Raw genomic sequence first — 16,857 nt, 5'->3', positions numbered from 1 at the left:
ACGGGGGTTGGATTTAGTGCGTCCACTTGACAGAACAGTCATAGTCATAGATTATGTGGAATTTTCACATCTGATTATTATTAGCAATATAAGGAAAACACTTCGACCAATTAGAACACTTTTTGCAGAATTAATGAAAATGTCCCATGTAGGTAATTGTAGACTCACTCATTAGGTTTTATTCTATGGAAGACAAATAATGGGGCACATGTGTCATCCTGCTTGTGCCAGGATTCTGGTGTAGGAAACAAAAAATCACAATTTTGGCAGAAGTGCCAAAGTTACACCTTTTTAAAAGCTTAAACTTAGGGTTTTTACCAGAAAATACTAGCTGAGGTACAATGTTTGTGGTTCAGGGCTCAGTTTAATACAACGTATGATTCTACCTTCTATTTGTTCTACTGGAAATGTTTGAACCGACTGACAACTGGCTAACACCAATCTTATATTTTGGTGCCATGCTCTAAGACCCCTTGTGCTAAGCTAGCAATGCCTTCTGTATTGTGTTGCCAATGGAGTCCTGTAATGAGCTGCCAGTCACAGACGCTCCCTATAGTGGAACAGTAACTGCTGATAAAATGCACGGATGGTTCAGTGACTACTCATGATCTACTATGATCAGGGACGTACATCAGGTAAAACACAGAATGGGACCTTACCAGCCTCCCGCCCCCCAAAAGACATAAAAATGTATATAATGCAGTCAGCACATAACAGTCAGATAGAAGCTCCGCACACTGATAATGATTGCAGTGCTGTTACCTCCAGCAATTACAGGTGGCGTCTTTTATGGAGTCATCCATTCTCATTTTTCTTCTCCACCTTAGCCCAGACCACCATGAAGAGTTCTTCCAGCGACAACATGCCTCTGCACACGTTTCCCATCCTGCTCTTATTCCCAAATGATTTTCTTGGTATCCCAGGTCTGCCCACGCTGAGCCCACTGGCTAACTCTATAACAGGCCATTGCTTTGCTCTGCTTATCTGTCTATTACTTGGCCTGCTGACCCACGAACCCCTGTCACCGCCTATAGCAGAACGAGCCACAACCTGTGAGCACTGCAGACAGCCCACGTAGATCTAATTGGCTAGTCAGTGATTGTTTGTAGGCCGCAATCCCATGTGCCATCAGGTTGGAGGACTTGCACAGATTCCTTCCTGCCCCGACGTTTAGAGGCCTTCCTCTTCCTATCTGTGTTCTAGCTCCGACTCTGACTGCCGCTCAGACATCCTATAGCGCTACGCAGAAATCTGTGCCTGATGCGCTGTGCAGACACAATATATACTTTGGTTCATTACCTCTAATGCCGCCTTTTATAAGACACATATTCGAGTCCCTTCGTGGTCTTCCAAGATGGTCATGCCACTTCTTAGACAACTTTATGCACTCTAGGTCTAAGACAATATGTATAACTCTTACTTGCTATTGCTGCTCACATGATCTGCACTGGCCAATCCAAAAGCAACATGCATTGTCCAACTACCAAGACACAGCGTGGACAAAGTAGTTTAAGAAATGGCGCACTTGGAAGAGCTCAGAGGGTTCTATGGAAGAGGCGGAACTGTGACAGCATGCACATGGAGGACCCCCGGGTGATATAACTCCTTCCGCTCCGGCTCCAGGGACTGGAGTGTTGCTTTAATATGTTTTCAGACTCGCAGTATGTTACTTTATTAATGTATTATATGTTATTATTAGTTATCCACCGTGATGAGTTCTTTCATTTTCTATTATCTAATGTTACTCTTATTTAATATTATAATTAATTTGTATTGTTTTGCGTTCGGATTCTTTTTTACGTTTTTGTTAATAATTATTATTTTATTTTTCTTATCTTTTCTGAGTATTTTTTCTGGATTTATTACAATGTAGGCGCCGTCCAAACCTGGAAGGTGACGGTGCAGCCGAGGAGCGTGCGCTCATTCTGGTATAAGAGGTTACAAGGCTCTGATTTTCATTTTCTCTGACTGAAGAATTTGCCCTTTATTCATTCAAAAGTCATAAATTCTGATTCAATCACTAAGTAAAACATATTTTGGCCCACAGGAATATTGTGTAATTGCTACCATTTGAAGCTCACTTTTGGCGTTTGAAGAAACTACATATGGCAAAAGTTTCCATCCTGAGGTATTCGCTCCCACAGTGCGGTGAGGAAAATCGTTTCATTTTCTGTAACACTTCAATATTAGACCGTACAGAAGTGTTTCCCAACTTTTTCAGCCACGGGTGCCTCTGTAAAAAATTTTTTACTGCGGGGCACCCCTACCGGAGGGTATATGTGGTCAGGGGGTGTGGCTAGAGGCGTGGCTTATCACAATGTGTGATTGATTCTACCGCCGATATTCCGCCCCCTAGTGAGTACAGCGCCACCGGCGGAACTGCGGTCACTATAGACTGCCTGGTGCCCGGCGAAGGAGGCACCAAGAGCAAAAAGAGGGTGCGCGGTAAGAGGGAGCGCGGTAAGAGGGGGCGGGGTATCTTCTGAAAACAGGTGCGTAAGCTGCGTATTTTCACTATATGCCCTTTATGGAATTGCTGCAGATATTCCACTGTGGATAATCCCCAGCATTTCCGGTACGTGTAAACGTACCCTATAGCGGGGTATAGGGCTGATTTGTTGCGGAACGTCATTCTACAGCAGATCAGCAGCGGAACATCTGCCTCAGAACCAGCTCCATTTGATGCAGGTTCAATGTTGGTTTTTTTTGTGTGGAATTCACCTGCTTTTTAAGAAGAGGTGGATTCCACAGCAGAATCGGCGATAAAATTGACATATTGCAGAATTAAAGGGGTTGTCCCGCGAAAGCAAGTGGGTCTATACACTTCTGTATGGCCATATTAATGCACTTTGTAATGTACATTGTGCATTAATTATGAGCCATACAGAAGTTATCAGAAGTTATTCACTTACCTGTTCCGTTGCTGGCGTCCTCGTTTCCATGGAGCCGCCTAATTTTCAGCGTCTAATGGCCAAATTAGACGCGCTTGCGCAGTCCGGGTCTTCTTCTTTTCTCAATGGGGCCGCTCGTGCTGGATGCCGGCTCCGTGTAGCTCCGCCCCATCACGTGCCGATTCCAGCCAATCAGGAGGCTGGAATCGGCAATGGACCGCACAGAAGCCCTGCGGTCCACCGAGGGAGAAGATCCCGGCGGCCATCTTCAACCGGTAAGTAAGAAGTCACCGGAGCGCGGGGATTCAGGTAAGCGCTGTGCGGATTTTTTTTTAGGTCCCTGCATCGGGTTTGTCTCGCGCCGAACGGGGGGGCTGTTGAGAAAAAAAAACCCGTTTCGGCGCGGGACAACCCCTTTAATTTCCGCACAGCATGTCAATTTCTGTACAGGTTTTATGCAGATTTTTCCACAGTTAGTGGATGAGATTTTGCTACAACTGAAAACGTCACGGAATGTCTGCATGCAAATCTGCTCCATGTGGACCCAGCCTAAAGAGGTTTTGCAGGCTGTGTCTGCCAGGATACCCTAGGGTCAAAGAAAAAGCACTGCTCCGACCCCTGTGTAGTGGCTGGTGCTTGTAATTGCAGGCGCACTCCCATTGATCTCAATGAAAGCTGTGCCTCCAATTTTAAGTGCCGGCATCTGGAATAATAATGACCCTCAAGTTCAGTTTTATGGCAAGAACTGAATAGAAAGCTATTACTAAATGCGGCCAGGGGCACATTGGGAACAGTATTACTAAATGAGGCTGCTGAGGGGGCGCTATTACTAATTACAGTTACAGAGGGATTACTATTACTAAAGTGGACCACAGAGGGAGGCATTATTACAAATTGTGACCACAAGGGGGCTACTATTACTGAGTTGTTGCCACAGAGGGGGCACTATTACTAATTGGGGTCGCACAGTAGGAATTATTACAGTGAAGTAATACTGAGAGTAGTGGCAAGATGGGCAGAACGTGCCGACATTGAGTAGTGACTGGAAAAAGTCCTCATAGGCCACTAGTGATGTCACTATTGCTACTGTGGACAGTAAAAGGGACAGTATGAATACTGGGTTCGCTAAGGGGTTGGTTACTTTAATTATAGGAGTTACTAAGAGGGCACTATTACTATTGGGGCCACTGTGGGGGGCACAATTATTAGGTGGGGCCACTAGAATAATGGAGTTAAAAATATATTTTGTGATAAGTCACACCTCTAACCACAAGCACAAGCCATGCCTTTTACCTTGACTGGTATTTTTTTTCGAGACAGGTGTTGCAACCCTACCCCTAGCATGTATCTAAGCTTGTCAAGTGGGATATTGTCTGCTAAGCATCTGTATCTAATCCTATCATATGTGGCATTGTTGTTCTCTTAAATTGTAGTAGTGTTATTGGGCCTTGGTGTATGTCCCTGGGGGGTACACCAATGGGAGCTGTAATGGCGGCCATATTGAATGTCACCTAGCTTTCCCAGAAAGATAGGTCTATATAGAACTTGAAGACTCTACAAATCTTAAATACTTTTTGAAACAATTCTCTGCTTTTATATCTAATTGTGCGTCCGCTAATAAGCGTTCCCTGCGGTTGTCACATGTTCGCTCATGTTGATGGGTGAAGCATTTCATCTTGGCCGCTGAGCTGTGTCTGCACCTTTTAATTGACTCTGAGTCAGTCATGTAGATGTTTCCAGGCTTGGAACAATGGGCGCACAAAATGCGGATTCACGGTAATGTACCGAAGCGATTCTATGACAGCTCCGCACTACACCAGAGAGTAGAGGGTCACCGGCTGCCAATCTCAGCATGCTGGGAATTTGGTGGCTAATTCTAATTTTCAGGTCATGCAGAACCAAAAAGAAAACAGATGAAGTTTTTGTAATATCAGTAAAACTTTAAATACCCCCCACAAGCTCCGACAGGGATTAATATGAGCAAGGAACACAGCGTTATAATAAGTGACGGCCCCCCCTGAAGGACGCGGATATTGCTGTTACACAAAGCTTGTGCTCTGCAGCCGAGCGACGCAAATCTGGTATGTGGTGGCAAGGATCAAGCAGGTTGTGTTACCGGCGCACCTCAGTGCAAAGACTGATAAATGGAAGTAGCGGCTGGAGACTGGTCACTCTTACCTAGTTTTGAAGTGGGACACAATACATGGTCTGTTCATGCTGAGCCACACACAAGCACATGGTAATCAGCCCATAGAAACTTTTGGGATTGTAGGCACTAAAAAAAATCTAAAATGAAGAAAAAAAAAATAAAAAAATAAACAAAAAAAATGTATTTGGGAGATCCCAATGGATTATTTGGTAAGCACTATACTGTTGCCCATATTGATAAGACTAAGTAATGTGGCGCATGATATTTTAACTATGTGCAATGAGTCTTAAAGGGGTTGTTCTGTTGTAAACTATTGATAGGCTATCCTCAATATATCAGTACTAAATTAGCGGGATTAAGTTATCCAGGACCCTCCCCATTGAGTTGTTCTCTGTGTTGTTGCACTAAGCTGATTTATGCAGGAAGCAGACAGCTCTGTTTCCATTGTAGTGGTCAGGCCTGGTTCTACAGGCTAAGTTCCCCTTTGAAATGCATTTGTGTAATACCAAGCCTGGCCACTGCAGTAGAAATGGAGCTATCTGCTTCCTGCAGAAATCATCTCTGTGCTTGAGCACACTAGCCCAGGGAACAGCTGATTGGTGGGGGTCCCTTGCAATAGACCGGCGGTGACAGACTATTGATGACCTATTCTTAGGATATTCTATGTATAGTTAATAGAGTTGAGCGAACATTCTCTGCCGAGCTTTAGCGTACTTGATGGTGCTCATTACTCGAACGAGCATCAAGCCGGTTTTGGCCCCTCCCCGTCGCATATGGGATTATACAAATCAGAAATTCGGTGCAACTATGTTAACTAATTTGCTGTTTTGTTGGGATTATTTCAAAAAGGAGATGAGAAATTATAGGCTATAAGTAGAAAAAAAGGGTGGGGCATATTTACGGGTTTCATAGCGGCTCCAAGTAAAATCTTAAGTGTAAATGTAAGGGGGTAGTTCTGCCACGCTTCCCTTATTGTAGTGTCTTATCTCCCCATTTTCATTTGAGAAACTCTGTCACTTTAAAAGGGAGGGGATCAGACCCGGGTGCGAGCAAAAAAAGGAAGCCACGCCCTTTTGGAGCTCAGAGCTGAAAAAGTGAAAGTAACACGTGCATCATGGTTTTCCTTTGGAGAACAAGCTGGATTCCTGGCGACACCATCTTTTTCAGAGGGACTGGTGGAAAAGTCATCACATCATCGTACAGCCAGTGAATATTGTCAGCTCACACAGTTCAGCACCGGGATTGTGCTCCAGGAAAAGCAATAAGCCTCAGGCTAAAGTAAGGCATGGCCCCATTGCCCCAAAAATGCTTTGGTGAGTCCTGCTTCCTCACTGAGAGTCAAGTGTGTCAACTGAGCTGTTCTAATCTGTGAAAGTGCCTGAGGATAAGAAAAGAAGGAAACAGACTGTCCAACCGGTTTGTCAGTTTACCATCATAAGACAGGAACTATTGGGTCTCCACAAGAGACTTTTTGAATTTGCTTGATATGTTGCACGGGTTTTGCTGTTGAGCAAGTTGTAAAAAGTGTGGTTGTTCCAAGACCAGACGGCCCCGGGTTTGCATCGGAGAGTTGCAACAAGTTTCAGATAAAGTTGTAATCCTTCCACAATGCTAACAGTGCTGGCTGAACTTGTGCAAGTTGGCGAGGCTGCAGGCAACAGGCAGTGGTGTGGCCTGGCCTCCAGCCAATATACCTCCCATGAGCTGTGTCCATCTTGTACTGATGCAGACGCACCCATTGCAGGAGCATCAACTCCTTCCTTTAGCATAAAGGTGACAAGTGTATTAAGAGGAGCAGGTTTCTTGATGCATTTGTTGTATCTAGTGGCACCACTGTATACCAGACTGAAAGCTATGCCAGCTCGGAGTTTTACTCCAGTTTTTGGCATAAGTTATAGCAAATCTGACAGGTCACACCCCTAAATTCTAGGCCCCACCCTCTTTTTTTTAAAGTGGCGAGGCCCAGAATAAATGCTTAAAAAAGTGGACAGTATGAACAGCACTCCAAGATTCACAAAAGCAGGATGCACTCTTCTCCTAGTGCTAATAGTTTGTATTACTGGTCCAGCTCTGACAGCCCTACCCAGTACCCTAGTCACCCGCCAAGGTAGAAAGCTCGACTCAAAAGAGGTGGAAGGGACTGGCTATTATCTAACCTGGTCCTAAATAACTGGTTGAATTACATTTTAACGATACATTTGAATGGTTGTACTTACATTTTTTTTGTGTCTATTGTTATTTTCAGAACATGATCAATGGATGAGAATGGGGTGTGATGTGGAGTCTCAGGATATTTAACAAGGAGTCGTTACAAAGAGCATCTCTTCCTTTGGAGGTCTCTGTGCAACCGTATATTTTCCAACATCAATGGGGTCCTTGTCATTTTACATTACCACCAGTAATCAGCTCAATATCGGTGGATCTGCCTAGTAACAGGATGGGATGACCATTTGGATGAAGTCCCACACTCATTACATTGGTATATTTTTTTCCCAACCCCCTTTTTTTCCCAAAAAGTTGAACTAATAGCCCCTACTATCGGGTTACTCCATCTAATAAACAGGTTACTCTCAAAAACCCTACTATAGACCCTCAGCCAAGAGCCGACAATAATTCATATGAGGCCTGCACAGAGCTCCAACAGCTGCGAAGTCCTCAGTGAATGGTTCCTCTAAATCATTACCAGAATTTATATCTACCCAGAGACCATCATTTACACTATATCCCCCCACCCCTGACATAAAGTAATGATGATGTATGTATTTTCCTGCAAGGTAATGTTGGAAGATCAAAATCAATGCATTATGAATGTGTGTCATTAGATGGCCAATCACAACAATCAGACAGTCACCTACAACAATTAGACATGTGGCGGGCTATGAGCCGGGTGTACGGCACTACAATGGTGTCATGGTGCTGGCAAGAGGAAAGGCTCATTCAATTACCTGGATTTGTAAATTATTCGAAAATTGTTTCCAGTCCCCGATCAGACACTTGTTGCCTCGGGCTCACCTTATCTCCACTTTGTGGTCAGCCTAATATTGAACAGGTTGTCTAAGAATGCACATGACTTTTCCCATACATTAGGTGGTGTATTTAATATAGAACGACACCTAATCCAAACCAAGTACCACCAGATGTCTTGAATGGGAGGAGATCTACAAAAAATTCCCCTCGATTCTACAAAATTCCCCCTCCCGTAAATATAAGACCTTGCCTCGTCCTCTTCTTCTGTTCAACTATTTCTTAGTTGTAACAGAAAGCCGATGGGAACCCACATAGCTGCCGTTAAAGCTTTTGACATCCAACTCTCCCAGATGCCTGAATGGCCAACCTGCTTTGGTGATATAGTTGTTTCACTACACAACCCGGCATATCTACCAGTCATGAGTCTAGGAAAGCTGTATGCAATAAAACAAAACCAGAAGCTGCTTCATGTGTAGGATCATAGTACAGGTAAATTTCTCACCTATAGTGCCTATGAACACACAACACTCAGTAGGAATAACTTGGTAATTTACCGAACTGCTGCCAAGAGTGGTTCCTGTCCTGATGGGATGATCCTTCAAGGAAGAGAAAAAGATGGAAACCTTTAACCTGCACCTTTCAGTGTCCATCCGCAATTCCTTTTTTAATACAGCTTGGTCTATGAGTGTGACACCAACTTTACAACCATCCGGTCCGAAACAAGTTGTTGATTACTGTAGCACCATAAACCTCATTCTTACCACCATTAAATGTGCCGATCGCTACAGTGGTTCCATTTTCATCCATTTCCAAAAACAGCTGTTTGTCTGGCTAAGGCTTTCATGGCAAAATTAGCTGAATCACTACTGGGAGATCTGCTGGTGTAATGGGCTCAATGTATTCTAGAAGAATGTCCTTTTAGCATATATTTCAGTGGCTTGGATTTTTACTAAAACATGAGCAATTATGCCCTTTAATACCAATTACACAATTTTTTTTTTTTTTTTATCATGGATTCAATGAGTGATAACTTTATGGGGGGGGGGGGGCACATTTATTGGAGCTATACATTTGGCATATTCATTAGCATAACATTTCTTACCAGAGACATGGATTGTCTAAGCTGCAATCTGTTTACCATTGGCTAGAGTGGGGTGCAGGGTCTAAGAAATCTCCCAATCAGATTCCCAGATCACAATTCCCCAAATAGTCATCAGCTAGGGGTAGGAGCTGATACTGGCAGCGATATCAACAAACTGAAAGAAGCAGTGAAAAACTGAAAAAATGGAGGGAGCTCGCCTTTAGGGTCATCGAGGGCCGTGAACGACTAAACGGCTAACAACAGAGGGAGGAGCAATGAGGGAACTGCAGAGTAGTGGTGAGCACAGCGGGGGTCATCACTAGAAAATAATCAGAATGTGACAAACCAGATGATGCAGCAAAGACGTAGTTAAAGGATGAGTCAAGGGGTCAAAACCAAGATTGGGACAGCTATCTAATAACAAATCCAAAGCACGAGTAGGAGGCAGGAGTATAACCTAAAAATGAAGGCAAGAAATGGACATTAAAATAGAGAGCTCAGAAGTAGTGAGAGAAGGGGATTATGGGAGCCTAAGACGTACCTCTGACCCATAGAAAGAGACTAGTAATATGAAACTCTCATCATAGTTTCGGCCCCATTACAGATTTCGCACTTCGAGCCAGGAACTCCATGCTACACCATTGGATAGTCACCTGGATCAGATACTGTATCAAGTAGTTAATATCACAGACAGTCAAATGATCAATGGTTTTCATGTAATAGAGAACATGATTTAATCAGAATTTTGCCGGAAGGCCGCACTTCCCAATGTGATGTGTATTCAGTTCTATTCTATCCCAATGATCGTTGGATCAAGATGACATTTCCGAAACCGCAGACAAAAACTCTGGGCCTAACCATTTCATTAGACCACAATGTCTCCAATAATCACACAGTGAAGCTCATGTTCTGCATTCAGACACAACACGGAGGCCTTTGTGGGTGATATCAATCTGTCGTTGGGAAAGGACTCCAACAATAGGGCTTCTCTTGACTTGGGCATGAAGGCAGCACGGCCAATTACACAAAATCTTCTCCTGAATTGGAAATGATTGCACTGAGAGATTTGTGTACATATTCTGCAGATGACTTCCACTGAATGCTGGATAAATAAACCTGTGATTAGCTGCTGGAAAGGACTAGTAGCAGCAACCTTTCCAACATGACCGGGGAGCAGCTGAGAACCAGTTACCTGCCCGAAAGTGAGGAAAAAAAGTATACAGCTAGGGAAAACCAGACAAATAAAGTAGGGAGTTTTGGGGGAAGAATTTTAGGAACACGCGTGAAGTTACCTGCTTATGTGTTAAAAGGCAAAACATAATTTTTTTAAAATTTCAAAAAGTTTGAGAATCAAAAATAAGTACAAAAATCTGTAGAGTGGGGGGGGGGGGGGGGCGCTCTGCAATGAAACATTTTCGGAACAAATAGTTTTAATTAATGTGGAAAAATAAAGTAAATGTTTTGAAAAAGTCTTTAGAGATGGAAAAAGGTTAAAGGGGTTGTCCCGCGCCGAAACGTTTTTTTTTTTTTTTTTCAATAGCCCCCCCGTTTGGCGCGAGACAAACCCGATGCAGGGGTTAAAAATAAAAACCGGACAGTGCTTACCTGAATCCCCGCGCTCCGGTGACTTCTTACTTACCTGGTGAAGATGGCCGCCGGGATCTTCTCCCTCGGTGGACTGCAGCTCTTCTGTGCGGTCCATTGCCGATTCCAGCCTCCTGATTGGCTGGAATCGGCACGTGACAGGGCGGAGCTACGAGGAGCCGCTCTCCGGCACGAGCGGCCCCATTGAGAAAAGCAGAAGACCGGACTGCGCAAGCGCGTCTAATCGGGCGATTAGACGCTGAAAATTAGACGGCACCATGGAGACGGGGACGCTAGCAATGGAACAGGTAAGTGAATAACTTCTGTATGGCTCATATTTAATGCACAATGTATATTACAAAGTGCATTAATATGGCCATACAGAAGTGTATAACCCCACTTGCTTTCGCGGGACAACCCCTTTAAATGGACTAAAAGAATGTATGCCTAAGGATTAGAGATGAGCGAGTACCAAAATGCTCGGGTCCTCGTTATTCGAGTCGAGCTTTTCGTAATATTTGAGAGCTCTATTTGAGTAACGTACCCCATTGAAGTCAATAGGAGACTCAAGCATTTTTGTATTGGGCCCGCCAGGTGCCAGGCTTTTTTTCTTTTCCTCTTTGTGTCCCTCTCTCTTCTCCCCCCCGCCAGCCACATAATGCTGTGGGCGTGCGCACGCTGGCATGTCACAGTAGAAAGTGGTAATGTGGGGAGGGTTCAAAACGGGGAGGAGTCGAACACGGCATAGTACTCGCTCGAGTAACGAGCACGCAAATACTCGAACGAGCATGTTCGCTCAACTCTACTAAGGATCAATTGTGATGAGTGAATCCCTTTGAACTACCAAATTGTACTTCAACCTGTTACATATTTTATGTCGATGATTAAAACATCACCCCGGCCCATCGAACGCAATGAAAACACAATAAAAGCACAATTGCTCTAAGAAAACCAAACATTTGTTTTGCACTTTCGATGCTCATTATCCTAAATTTGATGCATTTTTATAAATAAAAGGCAAGACCTATTGGTAGTGATTGGAGAAATAGTGGAGAATTGACAAGGAAAGCAACAGCAAAAAGTCCATTTATGCCACAGATTTGCACTAAAATCTGCCGTGGATCCACACGTGGATTTGCTTCATTCAGTCGGGCAGATTTGTATGCGGAAAAGCTGATGTGGATTCCATGTGGATTCGGCTTCCAGAAGCGACTTGTCACTTTTTTACATCATCATGCGGATTTCAAATTCTGCGAACCATCTTCTGCCGTATGGACTACAGTGAAGATTTCCATTATTGTGAATGCTCCACTATAAAATTATAAACATGTGGGGCAACATGACGAAGGGGGTCCGCGACTGTCCTGGGGGGATGAGCATCCTGCAAATGCTTTTGTATTTTCTATTAATGTTTCAGGAAAAATGTAAAAAATGACCATTACCAGTTTTTGAGGATGTTATATTTTTTTAAAGTTTTTATTATCAGTTAATTCATATTTTAGAAAACGAATACTTTTTCAGACGCCTCGAACTCATCAGATCCACCAAAGCATTCGTGCGGCTTGGATTCAAAAACAGATCTGGAAATAAAATGAGAAAAATATCTATATTTTACCCATTATTCTTATTTTAAATCTAAAATTGAATGTTCATCAACAATTTTATTTTTTGATAGACTTTAGAGATGAGCGAGCACCAAAATGCTCGGGTGCCCGTTACTCGAGTCGAACTTTCAGTGATGCTCGAGAGTTCGTTTCGGGTAACGAACCCCATTGAAGTCAATGGGTGACTCGAGCATTTTTATATATCGCCGATGCTCGCTAAGGTTTTCATTTATGAAAACCTGGGAAATTCAAGAAAGTGACTGCTGCCTCTCATCTGATTGGTCCCGCTGAGCCAATCAGAGGCAGCAGTCACACACCCATTCATAAATTCATGAATGGGTGTGTGAGTGGAATCTGCCTCTGATTGGTCAGGCCAATTAGAGGCAGCTCATTCAGCAGGCGGGGATTTTAAATCCCCGGCTGCTGAATACTACTCACAGCTGTTCAGAGCAGTTCAGGAGGACTGCCGCTGGCCGCGCTGAACTCCGTCTGCCGGGACCAGGTGAGTATATATATATATTTTTTTTTTTTTACACATTTCTGGATGAATTGCAGGGAAGGGCTCGCCGGCAGGCCATTGCTTTCAATGGAGCCAGTGTATTGCCGGCTCCATTGAATTCAATGGTCAGTGCTCGTTTAATCGAGACGAGTACCGCGTGGTGCTCGTCTCGAGTAACGAGCATCTCGAACACCCTAATACTCGAACGAGCATCAAGCTCGGACGAGTATGCTCGCTCATCTCTAATAGACTTCAATCCAATCCCAATAATCACTAATCCCTTTTTTAATAATGAAAAACTAATTAGCAATATATTGTTATATAATAATACACTGCGGTGTGACGTGTGTACGCTTTAATATGAATTAGTGGAGTTTGTAGATAAATTACAATTTTTAATTCTTATGAAGTATTTTTATCCCTTTGAAAATAAAAAAAAATATATAAACTTAAAACTATATTTTAATTTTAAAATTAATTTTTAAAGATCAGACAATTTTAATAATAAATCACAAGCAAATAAAGTATAGAAACATGGAACAAATTCAAAAATGCTTTTTTGTAGTTGTTTTTACTTTTTCATTACTTTTTCCCTTTATTTACATTTTTTACATTTCAGATATTCTTCCTAAATCCTTTGATCGCTCCTAATTAGATCACATTTTTTAGAATGATTCGCACACTCATCGATATTCTATATTTTAGAACGTATTTTTCAGCCTCTAATGAACCCAACTCTCCACATTCTGTATTTCTAGGAGAAGCCACATGCAGTAAGTCAAGCCACTCACATAGATTCCCCCCGGGATGTATCCTTGTAGTACACCGTTATTTATGGGGAATAGGTGGATACAAACTTAGAGATATATCTCTGGACTTTTTCAGATGAGTTGTATGAAAATTGTGACAAATTTGTGGATCTGGTGTGCAAAACGAAAATGTCGATTAAATTATGTGAATTCCCCCGAGAAGGAGTTGTGGCCTTAAGACTCGATGGCCCGGTGCTGTCCGGAGGCTAATTGAGGGGCGGTGTAAATCTTTCAACATGTGTTTGTCGTTACATTCAGAATTTAGAGCGCACATTTATCAGCCGTGATGCAAATAGTGTTTATAGGTCACATTAGGTTCACTAAACTTTTTGAACTGATTTAATTTGCTGAGGCAACAAGTCAGAGAAATGCGAAGTGGAGATTGCATTAAGATACTTGATGGTTCCGCAGGAACGAGTAATCATAGGACGAAAGGCGAAGCAATAAGCCTACAGATTAAAAACAGGTTGCTGGGATAAGCTGAGGTATAGTGACTGATATGCACATACTTCATTTACCTGAAACATATCTTCAGTCTGCATATTTACATGCTAAACCATATTTACCATGGGACACCATATTAAAGTCTGCCAATGGGAGACAACTAGAGATGAGCGAGCATGCTCGCTAAGGACAATGACTCGAGCGAGCATTGTCCTTAGCGAGTACCTGCCCGCTCGGAAGAAAAGATTCGGGTGGCGGCGGGAGAGCGGGGGGGCGGAGGGGAGATGTCTCTCTCCCTCTCTCCCCCCCGCTCCCTCCTGCTCACTCCCGCAACTCACCTCTCACCCGCGCCGGCACCCGAATCTTTTGTGACAATACTCGCTCGAGTAATTGTCCTTAGCGAATATGCTCGCTCATCTCTAGAGACAACATTCACCCAAAATAATAATCTTCATTCATATGCTGCTAACATATTCCGCAACGCTTTACAAATTGGGGAAAGCATAAAAAGAATAGGTCATAACTTCCAGTAATAAACTAATGCACATCTTGAACAATAGGGGTGAGGGCCCCGTTCGCAAGAGCTTACAGACTGTAAGGAAGTATACACATAGGGTACTATATGTATATACATACATAAAGCTAGAGTGGATCACCAGCAATGTTTGTAATTAAACAGATAAGAGGTGCGATGTGGGGTGTGAGGGATGCAGTGGGAAGAAGGGGGTCAGGTGTCCAATGGGGAGTGAAGAACAGGGGTAGATGGTGAAGAGTTTAGATTAGGGAATATGGTAGATCTTTTTAAAAATATGGGGTGTTTTTTAGGGCTCACTTAAAGCTGTGGAAGATGGAGATTAACCTAATTTCCTGGTGTAGCACGTTTCAGAGAACTGGTGTGGCTCAGGAAAAATCTTGGAGGCGGAAGTGGGAGGTTCGGCAGAGAAGAGAGCACAGGTAGGGCAGTAGACAAAGAAGAGGGAGGAGATATAGGGTTGTGCAGCATGTGGAGGGCCTTATGTTTGAGAGGGATGAGTTAAAATTGTATTCTGTATTGACGGTCAACCAGTGCAGTGACTGGCACAGAGTGTAGGCATCGGTGTTGTGATTGGCACAGGGCAGAGGCATCAGTGTAGCTGATGACCTTGACTGCTGCATTCAGGATGGATTGGAGAAGGTAGAGTTTAGTGAGGGGAAGACTGATCAGTAGCGCGTTCCAATAATCAAGCCAAGTGAGAAAAAGCTAGATTCGGGAGATGTTTTTGAAGTGCAGGTGACATGAGTGAGCGAGTGATTGAATATGGGAAATGAAGGAAAGGTCAGAATCAAATATGACCCCAAGACAGTGGGTTAGCTGTCGAGGAGTTATGACTGAAATGGAGATATAAGGTTTAAGTCGGCATGGACATAGCGGAAACATAATAAGTTCTGTTTTTGACAGATTCAGTTTTAGATAGACAATAGAGATGAGCGAGTATACTCGCCAAGGCACATTACTCAAGCAAGTAGTGCCTTGGCCGAGTATCTCCCCGCTCGTCTCTAAAGATTCGGGGGCCGGCGCGGGTGATAGGTGAGTTGCGGCGGGGAGCGGGGGGGGGGGGGGGGGAGAGAGGGAGAGAGAGATCTCCCCTCCGTTTTTCCCTGCTCTCCCCCGACACTTCCTGCCCCCCGAATCTTTAGAGACAAGTGGGGAGATACTCGGCTAAGGCAATACTCGCTCATCTCTAATAGACAACATAGTGTTAAAAATAGCGGACAAAGAATCTCTGGGATTGTGTACAAACAAAGGTGTAATGTCACGGGAAGAAGTATATAACTGGGTATCGTCAGTGTATAGATGGTATTGAAATCTACTAATAGTTTGCTCAATAGGGGCGTTGTAGATGGAAAAGAGGAGAGGACCGAACCCTGAGGAACACAACACAAAGGGGAAGAGTAGAAGAAGTAGAGTCGGCAAATGATACACTGAACGAGTGTTCAGAAAGGATGGAAACCATGGAAGCGTACTGTCCTTAAGACCAATAGATTGAAACATATTGAGAATTTGGTGATCTACGGATCAGTGGAAATTGGTCACCATTTGATATGGCCATCAGAAGATTGTTTGACACTTTAGCAAGGGTGGTTTCTTTAGAATGTAGAGAATGAAAACCATACTGCAAGGTGTCAATGAGAGAGCGATCTGAGTGATAGCTTATTAGACAAGAGGCATTCCAGGAGTTTGGAGATGAAGGGGAGATTAGAGACGGGTTGGTTGCTGGCAGCACAAATCAAGTCAAGAGACGGTTTATTTTGTAATGGGGATACGAGTAGCCATTTTTGGCCTTCATCTCCAGAAATAATAATGCTATTGATTGCTTGTGATGGACAAACAATGTCAGACCATAACCTGCCAAAGCCCCGATCCATTTTTTGGAAAATTTTGTCTCACCGTGTTGAAATTGTAAGTGTATGGTATAATCAACTGAATCTGACCAATGTCATTTTCGGCAAGCATGTGATATAAAAAAGGCTTACTCACCTTATTCCCCCCATCGTGTTGGCTCTACCGCTAGTCTTCACTTTCTGGTGAATGCCATGATACAGGGTCATGTGGTCACTACAGCGACCCACCATCTCTGCTGTAACAGTCACATGACTGTGTCAGAATGTGTACCTGGAAGTGAAGACCAGCGGGGATCGGGCAGTGGAGTGGTGAGGTAGCAAAGTCAGGTGAGGATACCTCCTGATTCCAAGGCTGTTTTTTTATGGAACGGTGTCCCTTATTGGCCAGTTTTGACATGCTGCTGGTGGGATCTTTCACATGAATGATTCCAAAGATGATTGATCGGA

This window comes from Eleutherodactylus coqui, chromosome 1 (assembly GCF_035609145.1).
Source record: "Eleutherodactylus coqui strain aEleCoq1 chromosome 1, aEleCoq1.hap1, whole genome shotgun sequence".
Classification (NCBI taxonomy): Eukaryota; Metazoa; Chordata; class Amphibia; order Anura; family Eleutherodactylidae; genus Eleutherodactylus; species Eleutherodactylus coqui.
This window is presented reverse-complemented; position numbering follows the sequence as displayed.